Below are 17340 nucleotides of genomic sequence, written 5' to 3'. Positions count from 1 at the left end.
TGGGGAAGTTTCCTTCAATTATTTTGTTAAATAAGTTCTCCATGCCTTTGGTCTGAAATTCTTCTCTTTCTGGTATTCCAATGATTCTGATATTAGGACGTTTAAGTGTATCCCACAATCCCCTCATGTTCTGTTTGCAATAACTTTTGAACTTATTGTAGTTTTTGAACTCTCGAACTGTTTCTTCCATCTTGTCTTCCAGATCAGAGTTTCTATCCTCCACTTTGCTGACTCTATTCTTGAGAGCCTCTAGAGAGTTCTGGACTTGTTAAATTAAGTTTGCATTTTTTACTACTTTTCTATGTATCATTTCCATCACTCTGTCAAGCTCCCTTTTCACATCATTTTCTGATTTTCTTGATGATTCTTGGAATTTGCCCTTGCATTTCTTTATGTCTTCATTTAGTGTGGCCAGCTGATTTTTAAGGTCCTCTTTTTTTTCACTTTCCCTAAAATCTCTTAATTCTCTTTGAAATTCTTTCAATCTATTATCAATTTTTTTCTACCTTAGTGATGGTAGCATCCATACGATTATCGGTCCTTTGTTGCTTTCCTGCAAGTTCTAGCAGTAGGTTGGTTAGGGTTGCATTGCTCATAGCTTCCATTTTAAGTTCAGATCCTAACGACTCTTCTATGTTTTGGTTAGATGTATTCCTTGTAGGACGGGGTGATCTACCTGGATTTTCTTGTATTTGATTTTTCATGAATTTTTGTTTTGCTCTGTGGTCTACCCATGACAGTGTATGGGCAGGTAGGTGGGTGGATCAGCCTAGGGTCTAGTGCAATTGGAATCTGAGACAGTCTGGGGCAGTTTCCAAGCAGCCTGAGCTTTGGCTCTCACTTGCCAAAGCTGCCTATCTACTGTCTGACAGGGGTGCCAAAGTTGCCGAATTCTCAAATGGTAATGCTGCCAAAGCTGCCTGACTTAGAGCTTGAAGCGGGATTGAGATACCAAGACCTGAAGCTGCCCAAACTGGCTGGGAACACTGGGACCAAGAAACAGTCTGTGCCCCTCTACCACAGAGGAGTGGAGTGTGGACGGGTACGGACAGGTAGGGGATGGCACCTGAGCTCCACTAGTGAGAGACTCAGTCTGGGCTTGTGTGGCCTTTGCTGTGGGACTGGGCCCACAGAATGTACAATCGGAGCACAGAGGCACCTGCGGCGGCGAGTGCATGAGTGGTGGGCCCGGGAAGCACACGATCAGAGAAAAGCACAGCAAACAGGAAAGTGTGTGATTGGAGCACAGTGGTGGATGTTTGGAGGAGGGGGGTGTACCCTCCAAAGAGGGGATCCGCGATTCCCTGTTTGTCTGCCCTCTGTGCCCTCCCGCTGACAGGAAGAACCAGAAAAACCTAATGTCTTGCCTTTCTTTCCCAGGTATTTTGCAGGGCAGCTAGGCAGTCACCATCTTGGCCAGATGTCCCAAGGTTTTGTTATATCGTTTTACGTCAGATAATGTGAAATTGTGAAACCTCCAGAGGTGTTGTTTATTTTTTTCTTTTTGATGAGTATAATGTTTGTATATCTGAGGCCTGCTGCCATCCCATATGAATTTTGAGGTAATTTTTTTCAATGTCTGTGAAGAATGATACTTGTGTTTTTATTGGTATATAGCTTAATCTGTATATTGCTTTCGGTAGAATTGCCATTTTCACAATATTAATTCTACCTATCCAGGAACATGGGAGGTATTTCCATCTTCTCAAGTCTCTCAATTTCTTTCTTGAGTTTTATTTTTTTAAATATTTTCATTATATAGGTTGTTCACTTCCTTCGTTAGTGTTATTCCAAGGTATTTACTTTTTTGTTGTTAGTGATGCTCTTGAGAATAGGACAGCATTGCCGATTTATTTCCTTGTATATTTGTCCTATTCATATAGAAAAGCTACTGATTATTGGGACTTTTTTTTCAGGTAAGGTCTCACTCTGGCCCAGACTGACCTGGAATCCCCTATGTAGTCACAGGGTGGCCTCAAACTCATAGTGATCCTCCTACTTCTGCCTCCAGAGTGCTGGGATTAAAGGCATGCACCACTAATCCCAGCTTGTGCATTGACTTGTGTATCCTGCTGTTTTATTTAAGGAAGTAATCACCTTTAGAAGTTTTAAGATGGAGACTTTCAGGTCACTTATGTACAGGATTATGGCTTCTGCAAATAGGGCTAACTTGACTTCTTCCTTTCAAAATTGAATCCCTTTTAGGTCTTTCTCCTGTCTTATTTCTTGAGCTAGTAATTCTCATACTACGTTGAAGAGCAGAGGAGAGAGTGGGCAACTCTCTCTTATTGTCAAACTAAGTAGGAATTCCTTGATTCTTTCCCCATTAAATATTATTTAGTGTTTGGTATTTTATTTTTTTCTTTTCTTCCTCAATTTTTATTAACATTTTCCATGATTATAAAAAATAACTCATGGTAATACCCTCCCTCACCCCACTTGCCCCTTTGAAATTCCATTCTCCATTATATCCCCTCCCCATCTCAATCAATCTCTCTTTTATTTTGATGCCATGATCTTTTCCTCCTCTTGTGTAGTCTTGTGTAGGTAGTGTCAGGCACTATGAAGTCATGGATATCCAGGCCATTTTGTGTCTCAAGGGAGCACGTTGTAAGGAGTCCTACCCTTCCTTTGGCTCTTACATTTTTTCTGCCACCTCTTCCACATTAGACCCTGAGCCTTGGAAGGTGTGAGTGAGAAATTCCTCAGTGCTCCAGTCACTTCTTTCCAGCACCATGATACCTTCTGAGTCGTCCCAAGGTCACTGCCATCTGAAGAGAAGATTCTCTACCCAAAATGAGAGAGCATTAATATTAGGGCATGGATATTCATAAAAGTGTTTACTGGACATTTTGATAAGCATAGTATATACATTTATGCAGACATCAGAAAATGTTATACCCCTGGGGCTCATGACTACCCCTGATTTAAGTTTTCAGTATCAGGGATGTATTCCCTCCCATGGAGTGGGCCTCCAGTCCAATTGGAGGGCAACTGGTTTCCACCATGATAGATGTTCCACTATTGCACCCGGTGGCTCATTTGGCCTGGCTGGCCAATTATAGGGCTTGCAGTGTCCACTGTTGAGTATCTTCACTGGTGGAATCTCTCCCATTGAACTGCATGAAGAATGGCTTCTATCAGCTTTCTGTCAGCTGGTCTACATGGAGGAGGTTATCACCTCAGTTCCAGCAGGATTTCTCAGTGGCCTTGCAGCCCAAGTATGTGGAGTCTTCAGCAATAGGGAGTTACCATCTATTCCTGGTGAGAAACCAAGGGCCTTGGCAATGGCCTATAATGTTTTGGGGGCATCAGGGACCTTCCTTGCCAGCAACTCACTGGAAGGTATCCCATCTCTGGCACTGAAAATTTTCTAGCAATGACCTATGGCTCCTGAGTGTTCCATGGTCCAATACTGGAGGATTCCATATGATTTATTTATATGCTCTTAGATTTTGATTAGCTCTCCATCCACCTTTCCTTTACTCAATCTCTTTCCCTGACATCATTTTGGCCCCGGTTAATCTGGCCCTGTACCTACATTTATACAATCCCAACCTATTGAGTACCCTCCTCCCTCCCTTTCTCTTCCTTTTGTACTTATTTTTTAGCTTACTGGCCACTGCTACTGACATTTTCTGCCTTCTCATTTAAATGCCCAATCATCTGTAGCTAAGATCCACATATGAGAAAGGACATGTGGCTCTTGGCTTTCTGGGACTGAGTTACCTCTCATAGTATAATCCTTTCCAGATCCATCCAATTTCCTGCAAATTTCAAATTCCGTTTTTCATTACCACTGTGTAGAACTCCATTGTATAATTCTGTCATATCATTGTTATCCACTCATCAGTTGATGGACATCTAGCCTGATTCCATTTCCCAGCTATTATGAATTGAGTGGCAATAAACATGGTTGAGCACACATTTCTAAGTAAATGAGATGAATTTTTAGGATATATGCCTAGGAGTGCTGTAGTTGGGTCATATGGTAGATCAATCTTTAGCTGTCTTAGGAACCGCCACTCTGATTTTCAACCATGGCTGGACCAGATTGCCTTCCCACCAACAGTGTAGAGGGCTTCCTCTTTTTTCACATCCTTGCCAACATTTATGGTAATTTGTTTTTTATGATGGTAGCCAATCTGACAGGAGTGAGATGGAATCTCAATGTAGTTTTAATCTGCATTTTCCTGATGACTAGGGATGTAGGACATTTTTTAGATGCTTATAAACCGTCCATATTTCTTCTTTTGAGAACACTCTATTTAGCTCCATAGTCCATTTTTTAATTGGCTTGATTTCTTATTATTTAATTTTTTTGTTTTCTTTGTATATCCTAGATATTAATCATCTATCAGATGTATACCTGGTGAAGATTTTTTTTCCCAATCTGTAGGTTGCCTCTTTGCTTTATTCAGAGTGTCCTTTGCAGTGCAAAATCTTTGTAATTTCATGAGTTCCCAGTGATTAATCCGTGGTTTTATGGCCTGAGCAATTGGGGTTGTATTCAGAAAGCCTTTGCCAAGACCAATATGTTAATGGGTTTCCCCTACTTTTTCCTCTAGCAGTTTAAGAGTTTCAGGTAGGATGTTAAGGTCTTTAATCCATTTGGACTTAATTCTTGGGCATGGAGGGAGAGAAGGATCTATTTTCATCCTTCTGCAGATATATATCCCCTTTTCCCAACACCTTTTCCTGAAGATGCTTTCTTTTCTCTGATGAGTATTTTTGGCATTTTTATCAAATATCTGGTGGCAATAGCTACCTGGGCCTACATCTAGGTCCTCTAGTCTGTTCCACTGATCTACATGTCAGTTTTTGTGCCAGTACCATGCTATTTTTGTTACTGTGGCTCTGTAGTATAGGTTAAAATCAGGTATGGTTATCCCACCAGTCTAATTTTTGTTGCTCAGGATTATTTTAGATATTCAAGGTGTTTTGTGATTTGAAATGAATTTTTGAATTTTTTTCTATTTCCATGAAGAATGTCTTTGGAATTTTGATAGGGATTGCTTTCTATGTATAGATTTCTTTTAGTAAGATTGCCATTTTCACAATATTTATTCTTCCAATCCAGGAAAAAGGGATTTTTTTTTCCACTTTCTAGTGTCTTCTGCAATTTCTCTCTTGTCTGTTTTAAAGTTTTCATTGTAGAGATCATTTACTTCCCTTGGTTAAGTTTATTCCAAGGTACTTTATTTTCTTTGATGCAATTGTGAATGGGAGTTATTTTCTGATTCCATCCTCTGTATGTTGGTTGTTAGCATATAGGAATGCTACTGATTTCTGTTTATCAGCTTTAACAGTTTTCTGGTAGAGTTTTTAGGGTCCTTTATATATAGAATCATGTCATCTGCAAATAATGATAACTTGATCTCTTCCTTTACATTTTGTATCCCTTTTATGTGTGACTCTTGCCTTATTGCTATGTCTAAGACTTCCAGAACTATGTTAAATAAAAGTGGGGACAGTGGACACCCTTGTCTTCTTCTTGATTTTAGTGGAAAAGCTTCCAGTTTTCCCCCATTTAGTAATATGTTGGCTGTAGGCTTGTCATGAATAGCCTTTATTATATTGAGATATGTTCCTTCTATCCTCAGTCTCTGTAAGAATTTTATCATGAAGGCATTTTGAATTTTATAAATACTTTTTGTGTATCTAATGAGATGATCATGTGATTTTTGTCTTTCAACCCATTTATATAATGCATTACATTTTAGATTTGCATATGTTGAACCATCCCTGCATCTCTGGTATAAAGTCTACTTGGTCAGGGTGAATGATCTTTCTGTTTGCCAATATTTTGTTGAGAATTTTTGCACCTATGTTCATGAGGGAGATTGGCCTGTAATTTTCTTTTTTTGTTCTATCCTTGCCTGGTTTTGGTATCAAGATGATGCTGGCTTAATAGAAGGAATTTGGTAGAATTCGTTCTTTTTCTATATCATGGAAAAGGTTAAGAAGCAATGGTGTTAGCTCTTCCTTGAAGGTCTGGTAAAATTCAGCAGTGAATCCATCTGGGCCTGGGCTTATTTTAGTTGGGAGATTATTGATAACTGTTTGGATCTCCATGCTTGTTATAGGTCTATTTAATTGATTAATCTCATATTGAGTTAACTTATGTACATCATATAAATCAAGGAAATCATCCATTTCTTTCAGATTTTCATATTTTGTGCAGTATTTGCTTTTATAGTATTTCCCTATGGTTTTTTGAATTCCTCTGAAATCTGTTGTGATGTTACCTTTTCCATCTCTAATTTTATTAATTTGTGTCTCTTCTCTCTTTCTTTTGGTCAGAATTGCTAAGGGTTTATTGATCTTGTTTATACTTTCAACTCTTTGTTTCATTAATTCTTTGGATTGTTTTATTTTTTGTTTCTATGTCATTAATTTCTGCCCTAACCTTTATTATTTCTTCCTGTCTACTGATTTTTGGTTTGCCTTGCTCTTCTTTTTCCAAGGCTTTAAGGTGAAACATTCGTCGTTTACTTGCGGCTTTCTAATTTCTTAATATATAGGCACTTTAAAGTTATAAATTTACCTCTTAGGACTACCTTCATTGTGTCCCAGAGATTTTGGTATGTTGTGTTCTCATTATCATTTGACTCTATAAAGTTTAAAAACATTTATTTTTACTTTTTTGATTTTTTGATTTTTTGAGGTAGGGTCTCACTCTAGCCCAGGCTGACCTGGAATTCACTATGGAGTCTCAGGGTGGCCTAGAACTCATGGTAATCCTCCTACTTCTGCCTCCCAAGTGCTGGGATTAAAGGCGTGCACCACAGTGCCCAGCGACTCTATAAATTTTTTTTATTGCCTTCTTGACTTCTTCATTGACCCATTCATCATTTAGTAGGGTATTGTTTAATTTCCATGATTTTGCATATGCTCTATATCCTTTCTTGCTATTGATTTGTAGTTTGATTCCAATGTGGTTAGATAGAATGCAAGGAATTATTTCAATTTACCTGTGTTCATTAAGATTTTCTTTGTGTCCTAATATATGGTTTATTTAGAGAGTGTTCCATGTGCTGCTGAAAAGAATGTATATTCTGCAACATTTGGATGAAATGTCCTGTAGATATCTGTTAGGTCCATTGCTTTTATGACCTCATTTAGTACGGATGCCACTCTGTTTATTTTTTCCCAGGACGACCTGTCAATTGATGAGAGTGGGGTGTTGAAGTCACCACTACCACTGTGTTTGGTCTTATCTGTGACCTTAGTTCTAATAGCATTTGTTTGATGAATTTGGGATCCCCCATCTTAGGTGATATATGTTTAGGATTGTCATGTCCTCCTGCTGAAGGGTGCATTTAATCAATTTATAGTGACCTTCCTTATCTTTCTTAACTAATGTTGGACTGAAGTCTACCTTGTCAGATATTAGGATAGCAACCCCTGCTTGTTTTCTAGGCCCATTTGCTTGAAACACCATTTTCCAACCTTTCACCCTAAGATAATGTCCATCCTGTATAAAAAGGTGGGTTTCTTGGAGGCAAGAAATTGTAGCGTCCTGCTTTTTAACCCAGTCTGCAAACCTATGCCTTCTGGTTGGGGCATTGAGGCCACTGCTATCAAGAGATAATATTGAACGTTTTATATTCATTTTTGCCATATTTTGTAATTCTTCCAGTTTTATCTTTGTTCTCTTGTGTTAAGTAGTATTTGAGTATTGATTGTTTTCCCCCAGTTCCTTATATGTGTGCTTTTCTTTTTCTTCAACACGTAGGATTCTTTCAAGTATTTCCTATAAAGCTGGTTTTGTCTTCAAGTACTCCTTTACCTTGCTTTTGTCATAGAATGACCTTATTTCTCCATCTATTTGAATGTATAGTTTTGCAGGATAAAGTAACCTTGGTTGATAGTTGTTATCTTTCAGGACTTGGAATACATCACTCCACGCCCTTTTGGCTTTTAAAGTTTGTGTTGAGTAATCTGCTATTATCCTGAAGGCTTGTCTTTGTAGGCAACTTGATTTTTCTCTCTGACTGCTTTTAATATTTTTTCTTTGGTTTGTGTGTTTGGTAGTTTGTTTATAATATGGCGAGGAGAGGTTGTTTCCAAGTTTTGTCTGGCTGGTGTACTAAAGGCTTTCTGTATGTGCATTAGCACCTCTTTTCCAATTTGGGCGAACTTTTCTTCTATGATTTTTTTGAAGACTCCTATTATGCCTTTGGAGTGAAATTCTTCTTCTACTATGCCCTCAATTCTTATGTTTGATCATTTCATAGTGTCCCGAATATCTTAGAAATTCCAATTCATACTTGTCTATTAGTTTGTCTTTCTCTTTGTTGGAGTGTATTATATCTACCACCTGGTCTTCTGGCTTAGATATCCTGTCCTCTCCTTCATCCGTTCTACTGGTGAGATTTTCTACAGAGTTTTTTGTTGTTGTTGTTGCATTGACTGTGTTCTTCATTGTTACTAATTCTGACTGATTTTTCTTATTAGTTTTTCTATTTCCTTATTTATTTTTAGTATTCACCTCTTTATTTCATTGAATTTGTGTCCTATGTTTTCTTTGATTTCCTCTTTCATTTGTTCTTTGACTTCTTTGAACATATTTATAATCATTATTTTGAAATCTTTCTCAGGGATTTCCTGTAACTCGTTCTCACTGGAGGTCATTTCTGATGTATTAATACTTTTTGGTGGATTTATATTGTCTTGATTTTTGGTGTTTCTTGTGTTATAATATATATATTTTTGCATCCTGGATTATTTAATGATTGGATTTTCTAGGTAGCTGTGTATTATTAGATATATCAGACACTCTGATGTTATATAACTTCAGGGTAGGAGCTTAAGGTGTTAGGTGTGGCTCTCAAGACTCTCAGAGTATTTTTCCATGAGTAGGTATTATGACAACCAGATCCTCTAACTGTCCCTTAGGGTGTGTGGTGCCCCACCCATGCCCTTAATCCTGACAAGAAGGAGGTTAGGATTTCTGATTTGCTGAGGGTTCCAAGTCAGTCTGTGACCAGGTGAGGCTTTTCCCTGGTGTAATCCTAGTTACCTCTGCTCCTGCTTGAGTCCCGCTGTCGGTTCAAGTTGGTGTGGCCAGGTTCCTAGTCTGCTGCTCTGTTCACTGAGCTGGGCACTGGCAGTGGGGGAGGGGAGGCTGCGGACACTGCTCTAGTTCTCTTGCTGTTCCATGTTTTCTTCTACCTTGTGATCTGCTCCTCCGTTGTTCACTGCCACTCTACCTTCATGTTTTTTGAGTTTGTGGAGAGCTCCAGTGTAAGTGGATAATCCCCTCACCTGGTTTTTCTTGTGGCCCAAGCTGAGCCTGTCAGCTTCCTGGCACGCCGCCTCCACTGCCATGATCAGCAGACCTACTGGAGCTGCCCCTGCCAGTCTGTGTGGGCTCTGGATGCTTTGGATCTCTCCTACTTCTCCCCTGCCATTTCAATTTCCTATATACCTCCCTTTTTAGTAAAAGTGTATAGTTTGCTGAGGCTTTTATAATTTTTTTTTTTTTTTTGGCCTTTCCCCCCTTAGGCTGCTTTGGCATGGTACCTACGCCACCATCTTAACCAGAAGCTTGTTCAGCCGTTAATGACACCCAGTGGCTCTCTATCATCAAGCTTAACTGTTGTGTATATGTTTCTGATAACTCTGCTAATATCTCATCTGACAAGTCATGTCGAATACTTACTACTGGGCATTTGATGAACAGTTCTGGAAGAAAATCTCAGCCAGCTCATGTTCAGATGGTCCTAAAATAATCCAAGCCTGTCTACGTGGATTCCCTTGACCTCAAAAGTGACTAGTTTGCTGTGTGCTCACTTCTCAATAAGTCCTTACTTTTATTCTTTCTTTCAGTGTTCTCTACCAAGACTATCTTCCTATGACCTGGGGTCCATTACCATAGTTCCCCTTTCTGGGACAGACTCTTTTTTTTTTTTAAACATTTTTATTTATTTATTTGAGAGTGACAGACAGAGAGAAAGAGGCAGAGAGAGAGAGAGAGAGAGAATGGGCGCGCCAGGGCCACCAGCCGCTGTAAACGAACTCCAGATGCATGCGCCCCCTTGTGCATCTGGCTAACGTGGGTCCTGGAGAATCGAGCCTCAAACCGGGGTCCTTAGGCTTCACAGGCAAGCGTTTAACTGCTAAGCCATCTCTCCAGCCCTGGGACAGACTCTTTAACTGCCACAACTTTGTATCCCATTCAGCAGGAAGTAGTAAGGGTCTGACAGCTTATTCCTCTTGCCCCCTAAGAGCAGTTAGAGTGTCTTCTCATGAGAGGGAGAAATAAAGTGGGATAGAATTAGGGTTATTGGACCCTTGAGGGCAAAATGGACAGGAAAGTTTTTCTTTTTTTCTTTTTCTTTTTTAAGGTTTTTCGAGGTAGGGTCTCACTTTGGTCCAGGCTGACCTGGAATTAACTCTGTAGTCTCATGGTGGCCTTGAACTCATGGTGATCCTCCTTCCTCTACCTCCCGAGTGCTGGGATTATAGGCGTGTGCCACCACACCCAGCAAGTTTTCTTATCTCTTGTCCAATTCCAAAGAATTGTTTTTTTCTGTTCCTGCCTCTGCAAAAGACAGGCCTCACCCTCTTTGATGCCAGTCAAGTTATGTCTCTCTGCCTGTCCAGCAATAAGCAGACCAATGTTGAATGCCTGCTCAATATTTCCATAATCATGACCACTTGTGTCAAGATACCTGCTCTCCTTTGGTGAAAAAGGAGTAACCACCCCATACATAAATATTTCCTCTCCCACTTATTGTTCCCCAGTCTTTACAGGTCTAGCTCTACAAAAAGAAAAAAAAAAGGCCTTCAAACTCTGCCTGCTCCATATGCCTGGACCAACTGAAAGAGATCTTTATCCCTCATCTGCTGGGCCTCAGTGTGATGCTCTCTCTGGGTGCCTCCAGTGATCAGCAGTCTCAAATCTCTCCAGAGACAATTGAACTTTCTCACAGGTGTGGTACTTCAAAACTATCTAGCCTTAGACTTCATTAGTGCTCAACTTGGGTGGGGGGGAAGGAACATATGGTTTTAGTACAAGAATATTGTTTTCTTTGTTAATGAATCAAATGTTGTTAAGCTGTTTGACTACTACAAGCCTGAGGACCTCACCACCTGGTTCTCTAACCCTTTAGTTACTTGGCTTCTCCTTAGCCCCCTCCTTATTATAAAAACCCTATTGCTTGTAGCTCCATGTCTCATAAAATTTCTCAGATAACAAATAACTAATATTTCTAAAGTTGCTACTAATCAGGTCTTTGCACAGCACCTAACTCTATCTGGATCTATGGTAAATTATAATGAACCCATTTTGGATGACACTGCCCCATTATCAAAACAAAGGGGGAGTTGTTGGGCAGTGTTAGGCACAGGCTGGAGCCTTCAGGAGAGGGGCCTGAGCTTCCAGGCACAGCTGAGGACCCTGAAGTACAGGAGACCAGTTCGCTTCCAAGCCCAGCACATCTGAACTTAGTCTTTGCCCATAGCCCTGTGACCTTTGGCCAGTTGCCTGAGAAACATCTTATCAACCAGCAGCCTTCACACAGTCCTGCAACCCTCTGTAGATCACCTGACTCTCTCCTTACATGCTGCACCTGACTCCCTACATGCTGGAAAGATCATCCCTAGGCATAGGTTAGCAGCATTTAAACCCACCAATCCCATTAGAACCCTTACCCCTGTCCTCAGATGCTTATAAACCCATTTTCCTAACAACAGATGGAGACAGCTGTTCAACTATCTCTCAGGAGTGATTCTTTCTCTTATCAAGCACTCACCCACTCTGGTTGCCTGGGCACCTTTGGGGGGGACCCCAACTGCCGGAGACAGCAAGCATGCCATTTCAGGATCTCGAGGAATCAAGCGCTGAAGAGCTTCATGACACAGTTGCAGCCCAGCTGTCTCTTCTTGAAGTCTAATGTGGCCCCTCTATAGAAAAATATTTGGCTCTCTACCCTACAGATATCTGTGGTTTTCTCTATAATATTTGTCTTTCTCTGTCTTTCACTTGGTGTCTCAATCTCTAAGTTTACTTTTCCAGTAAAAATTGGTGTTAGTGAAGTGTTGGTCAATGTATCTGAAAGAGGATCTGGCATAGAATTGGAAAAACAAGAAAATGGGTCAGAGATAATTGTTTTCCTTAAAGGCCTTAATTAAAGTCAGGCATGGAGTACAGTACACTTAGGAGGAAACAATGAACCTCCTGGAACAATATAAAAATTGTTCTATGACTAATTTTTCTAAATGGTGGCAGTTGCAGCAAACTATGACTCTTTACCAAGAATCCTTACAGAAAAACAACCGAAGTCAGAAAGAGTTCAATGGAGGGACCAAAGTCTAAGTATTTTAGAGAATTAAAAGGAAAATTCAAAATAAATGATAGAGGGATAAATGGATCTATTGGATCAATGATTAATAATGGGATGCCCCATTTCTGGTTGTTTTGTCTCTAACCTTTAATGTAATAATTGAAAGTAGAAGTTCATGAAATCACAAGTGCTTGACTGTACATACATGGGGAAAATGTGAAAACAGTTAATCATTATAGGGGCCTGACAACTTTAGTTGAGGTGAATAATTATGGTATTGTTTGATGAAAAGGAATAACAAAAAATTTCTGTGAATTCTGTGAAATTGTACCTTTCATGAAGTTTGTTCTTGCATGACATGATCAGAAAATAAAAAACTGAGGCTAACAGCTGTGGCAGCAAAGAAGCATAGAAGTATAGAAGCAGGGAAAAACAGAGATTGGAAAAAAGACCAAAAACTGAGAAAAAGAAAAAAGCAAGGAAAAACAGAAAAAGAAAAAAAATAGAAACAGAGAAGCAGAGAGAGAAAGATAGAAAAATTCAGCTGCCTTCAGCATTAGCCTGTCAGCTTGTACCAGAACTTGACTTCAAGTAGTTATTGTGCCACTCCCTTTCATACGTCTCTTCGGGGACCCTCCTTCAAGCCAGGGATGGACCCCGGTACCTGACCAGTCCCATAGCAAGAACCAAGGAACCCATACCTCCTGAGACAGCCTTTTGGGTCCACCAATCAATCAGGTCTCTCCCTTACACAAATGTGCCCAATGGCAAGGCATATCCTAATTGGATGTTTAATCCATATAAAGGATCCTAACTATGTGTCTAAATCACTTCTTGGCACTAATATTATCTTGACTCATAAATTTTCTGGTCCTTGCTTTAATAAGCTCTCCCCCTTCCCAGCCAAATGTGCTTCTCTGAGGAGAAAAATTGAAGTTGGTTTTCCAAAGTTCTCTGTTTTGTGACCCTGTGGTGTAGTTCTATATGGCAAACACTTTGTGACAGTCCTTCATGTTGAGTGACAGTACACTGTGAGGCTACTATGTAAGCCCAGCACCAAAACAGAAAAAATGACCAAGATGCTCAGCGAAGGTGAATGCATCAAGTGAGAAGTCTGGGGGCTTTGGGAAGGGGAATGTGAACTCTCCAGGGATTTGTTATTCTCCTGTAGGAGAATGATATACACAAATCCAAAGGTGGCCATGGGTGCTTCTCATGTGAATGATCAAGAGGAGAAGATGAGAGTTTGGTTTCTCTTGAGGTTATTAAGGAGTCAAGATTTATTTTTTATCCACCTTAGATCAGGCTGCAAGAAGGTATGGTTTGGAAGAATGCTTCTAAGTATTATAATTGCTTCTTGAATTTTCCTGAGAGGGTGAATATGGATGCTGTGTCTACCACATTATAGTGAACTAGAGTGTGCCAGCACAAAATGGTACAAGCCAACAACCCTCTTTTTAAATGTCACTAGTACCTAACAAGACCTTGAAAGAGAAGCTTGAGGGGAAAACATGGTATACGTAGAGTCTGGACATTACCTCTGTCATCACTGGTGTAGTGTGTGAAAATATCTAATTCAAGAGTTAGGAAGATGTGATACACCAGTTTGTGGGACCAAGGACCTCTCATAATGAGCATATTTCAAAGAGATATGTGTGTTCCATTTATGCCTGTTGCCTGGCTTTGAAGAAATGGAAGCTCCATTGTATGTCTTTCTCTGAGAATTATTTGGTACTATATGTACTAAGACATGTGTCTGGTCTGATTCAACATCCCAACGTCATCCAGGGACATTATGATGGACTCTGTGTGTCCATTTTCTGAATGGGCAGCATGTTTGGTGGGGTAGGGATATAGTGATCACATAAATAAATGAAATGCAATAAAATATCTTTTGTGAATACCACACTGGAATAAAAAGTAGACCAACATGGAGAATAGAAAATGGGGTTGATCCAATCCAGAAAATCCTTGTCTATGGGAAGATCTCCAAAATTTCATCTGGAATATGTAGAGCAGCTTTCAATGGTGGTTTTCACTGAAGAGTCAGTGCAAATCCTGTCTTATTCAGGGGTATCTTGAGGAACATAACTGATAGAATGAATTGGTATTAAAAAGGGAAATTAGGACTGGAGAGATGGCTTAGCAGTTAAGCGCTTGCCTGTGAAGCCTGAGGTACCTAGTTCAAGGCTCGATTCCCTAGGACCCATGTTAGCCAGATGCACAAGGGGGTGCATGCATCTGGAGTTCGTTTACAGTGGCTGGAAGCCCTGGAGTGCTCATTTTCTCTCTCTGTCTCTGCCTCTTTCTCTGTCTGTCATTCTGTTGTTCTCAAATAAATAAAAATAAAACCACAAAAATTGTTTTTTTTTTTAAGGGGGAATTTATTAGATCATCTTACAGCAGTCCAACAATATCTGTCTTCTGGCTTTAGCATCAAGAAATCTGATATGCCAGGTGTGGTGGTGCATGCCTTTAATCCCAGCACTCGGGAGGCAGAGATAGGAGGATTGCCGTGAGTTCGAGGCCACCCAGAGACTCCACAGTGAATTCCAGGTCAGCCTGGGCTGGAGTAAGACCCTACCTCAAAAAAAAAAAAAAGAAAGAAAGAAAAGAAAGAAATCTGATAGATAATCAGTCATCTCAGCAATTCCAATCCTTGTGAATTTGTGAAGAGCTGATGCTCTTCAGTCCATGTTGGAAAACTGAGAAAACTTGGCTCCAATGACAATGAAGGATAGCTGAACATAGTAGATGCATATATGAGTGAATAGTATTATAAAAGGGAGGACAGCCAGGTAAAAGGCACTCACCAGTGAGTAGCACAGGCAGCCATGTTGGGTGGAGGCAATTGTGTGTTGTTACCTTATTGTTGCTAGCACAAATCACATGACCAATAATAGCTGATGAAAATAAGGATTTTTTTTTAATTTTAGCTTAAAGTCTTGAGGGGAAGCTTTGTGATGGGAGGGGAAAACAGTATGAGTAAAGTCTGGACTTTATGTCTATAATACCAGGTGGAAAAAGCAACAGGACAGTGAGGTAATTTCTGTCAAGGGAAGCTAGTATAACACCCCTGACTGCCCCCAACAGCACACTCCAGCAAAGCTCCACCTCCCAAATTGCCATTGGCTGGTAACCAGGCATTCAAAACTCAGGAGTTTATGAAGGACACCTAATACAAAACATGACACTAAGCAATGGAGCCAGCAATCTATTTGAGATTTGCCTGTGTTCTGATTGGCATGTGCCAACAAAACTGCAGGGGAGGGAAGGCCTGGGGAGATAGTATTGTGGTGGTTTGATTCAGGTGTCCCCCATAAACTTAGGTGTTCTGAATGCTAGGTTCCCAGCCGATGGATATTTGGGAATTAATGCCTCCTGCAGGGAGTGTATTGTTGAGGGCGGGCTTATGGGCTTTATAGCCAGTTTCCCCATGCCAGTGTTTGGCACACCCTCCTGTTGCTGTGATCCATCTTCTGTTGGCCAGGGGGTGATGTCCACCCTCTGCTCATGCCATCGTTTTCCCCTGCCATCGTGGAGCTTCCCCTCGAGCCTGTAAGCCAAATAAACCTCTTTTTCCCAGAAGCTGCTCTTGGTTGGGTGATTTCTACCAGCAATGCGAACCGGACTGCAACAGTAAAGTGGTACCAAGGAGTGGGGTTGCTGCTAGACACCTGACTGTGTGGCTTTGGCCTTTTGAAGCTGATTTTCAAGAGGAATGTGGAAGGAGTTGAAACCTTGGCCTAAGAGATGCCTTGCAGTGCTGTAAGTACAGCTTGGTGGTCTATCCTGGTCAGAGCTGAAAGACCTGAAGGCAGTAAGAACTATGGACTGTGAGGTTTGGCTTATGAGGGTGAGAAAGAGCTGTGCCTGGACGGGGCTAGCAGTTTGTGTGAGAAGCTTGCTCTTGTGCCCATGTCCTGAGAAGTTGTGCAGGGTTGCTTAGCATAGAAATGAACTGGTGTGTGCAGAGGGATATGGCACAGAAAGGAAAATCTTTGGGTGAACTGCTGCCCATTCAACTGCAACTAAGAGATTACAACCTTTGAGACTGGGCTAGCTGACCTGCGCTGGGGCAACAAGAAGAATGTAGATTCTTTAGAAGGAGCCTGAGTGCTCAAAGAGTGTCCTGTTCTTCAAAGTCTGCTTTATTCCCCCCTGGATTAACAAATTGGCACCCTACCTGGTGTTGTGGAGTATAAGAAATGCTGGAAAGAGGGTCATTGAGTTTGCAACACGGTCTTGTGTTTTGGAAATGGCCATGGGCAGTGTGAAGCAGGTTTGCTGGTAGCCTGCATAGAGACCCCATGGGGCCATGAGGATGAACCGTGGCTTGCAGTGGAGACCCAATGGAGATGCCGGGACCATGAGATGGCTGCCGAGGAGCTGCCGGCCCTGATGAAGTTTTCCAGGACTGTGAGTAGCCTAGCTGGAGGGGTGGAATTGGAATGCCAGAGACTTATTGCTGGTTAGAATTATCAGACTTGAAGATTTGTCACTGGCTAGAGTTGGTGGACTTGAAGCTACAGAGTTTGATGTTTGCCCTGGTTGTTTTAAATCTTGTATTGGTTGAATGTTTCTTTGCTATGCCCAATGCCATCTATTGCAGTGTGAATATTTATTCTGTGCCATTCTGGGTTTTTTGAGGTTATATTTTGGTATTATGGCTCAGTTAAAAGATCTTGAACTATGGGGATGTATGAACATCATTGAGATTGATAAAAACTATGGGGACTTTTAAAGTAAGACTGAAAGCCTTGTATTTTACATCATGTATGGATATCAGTTTATGGGGGCCAGGGGTGGAATGTGGTGGTTTGATTCAGGTGTCCCCCATAAACTTAGGTGTTCTGAATGCTAGGTTCCCAGCCGATGGATATTTGGGAATTAATGCCTCCTGCAGGGAGTGTATTGTTGAGGGCGGGCTTATGGGCTTTATAGCCAGTTTCCCCATGCCAGTGTTTGGCACACCCTCCTGTTGCTGTGATCCATCTTCTGTTGGCCAGGGGGTGATGTCCACCCTCTGCTCATGCCATCGTTTTCC

This window comes from Jaculus jaculus, chromosome 3, assembly GCF_020740685.1.
Source record: "Jaculus jaculus isolate mJacJac1 chromosome 3, mJacJac1.mat.Y.cur, whole genome shotgun sequence".
NCBI lineage: Eukaryota > Metazoa > Chordata > Mammalia > Rodentia > Dipodidae > Jaculus > Jaculus jaculus.
The sequence above is the reverse complement of the archived record's forward strand: the minus strand, read 5'-3'. Positions refer to the sequence as shown.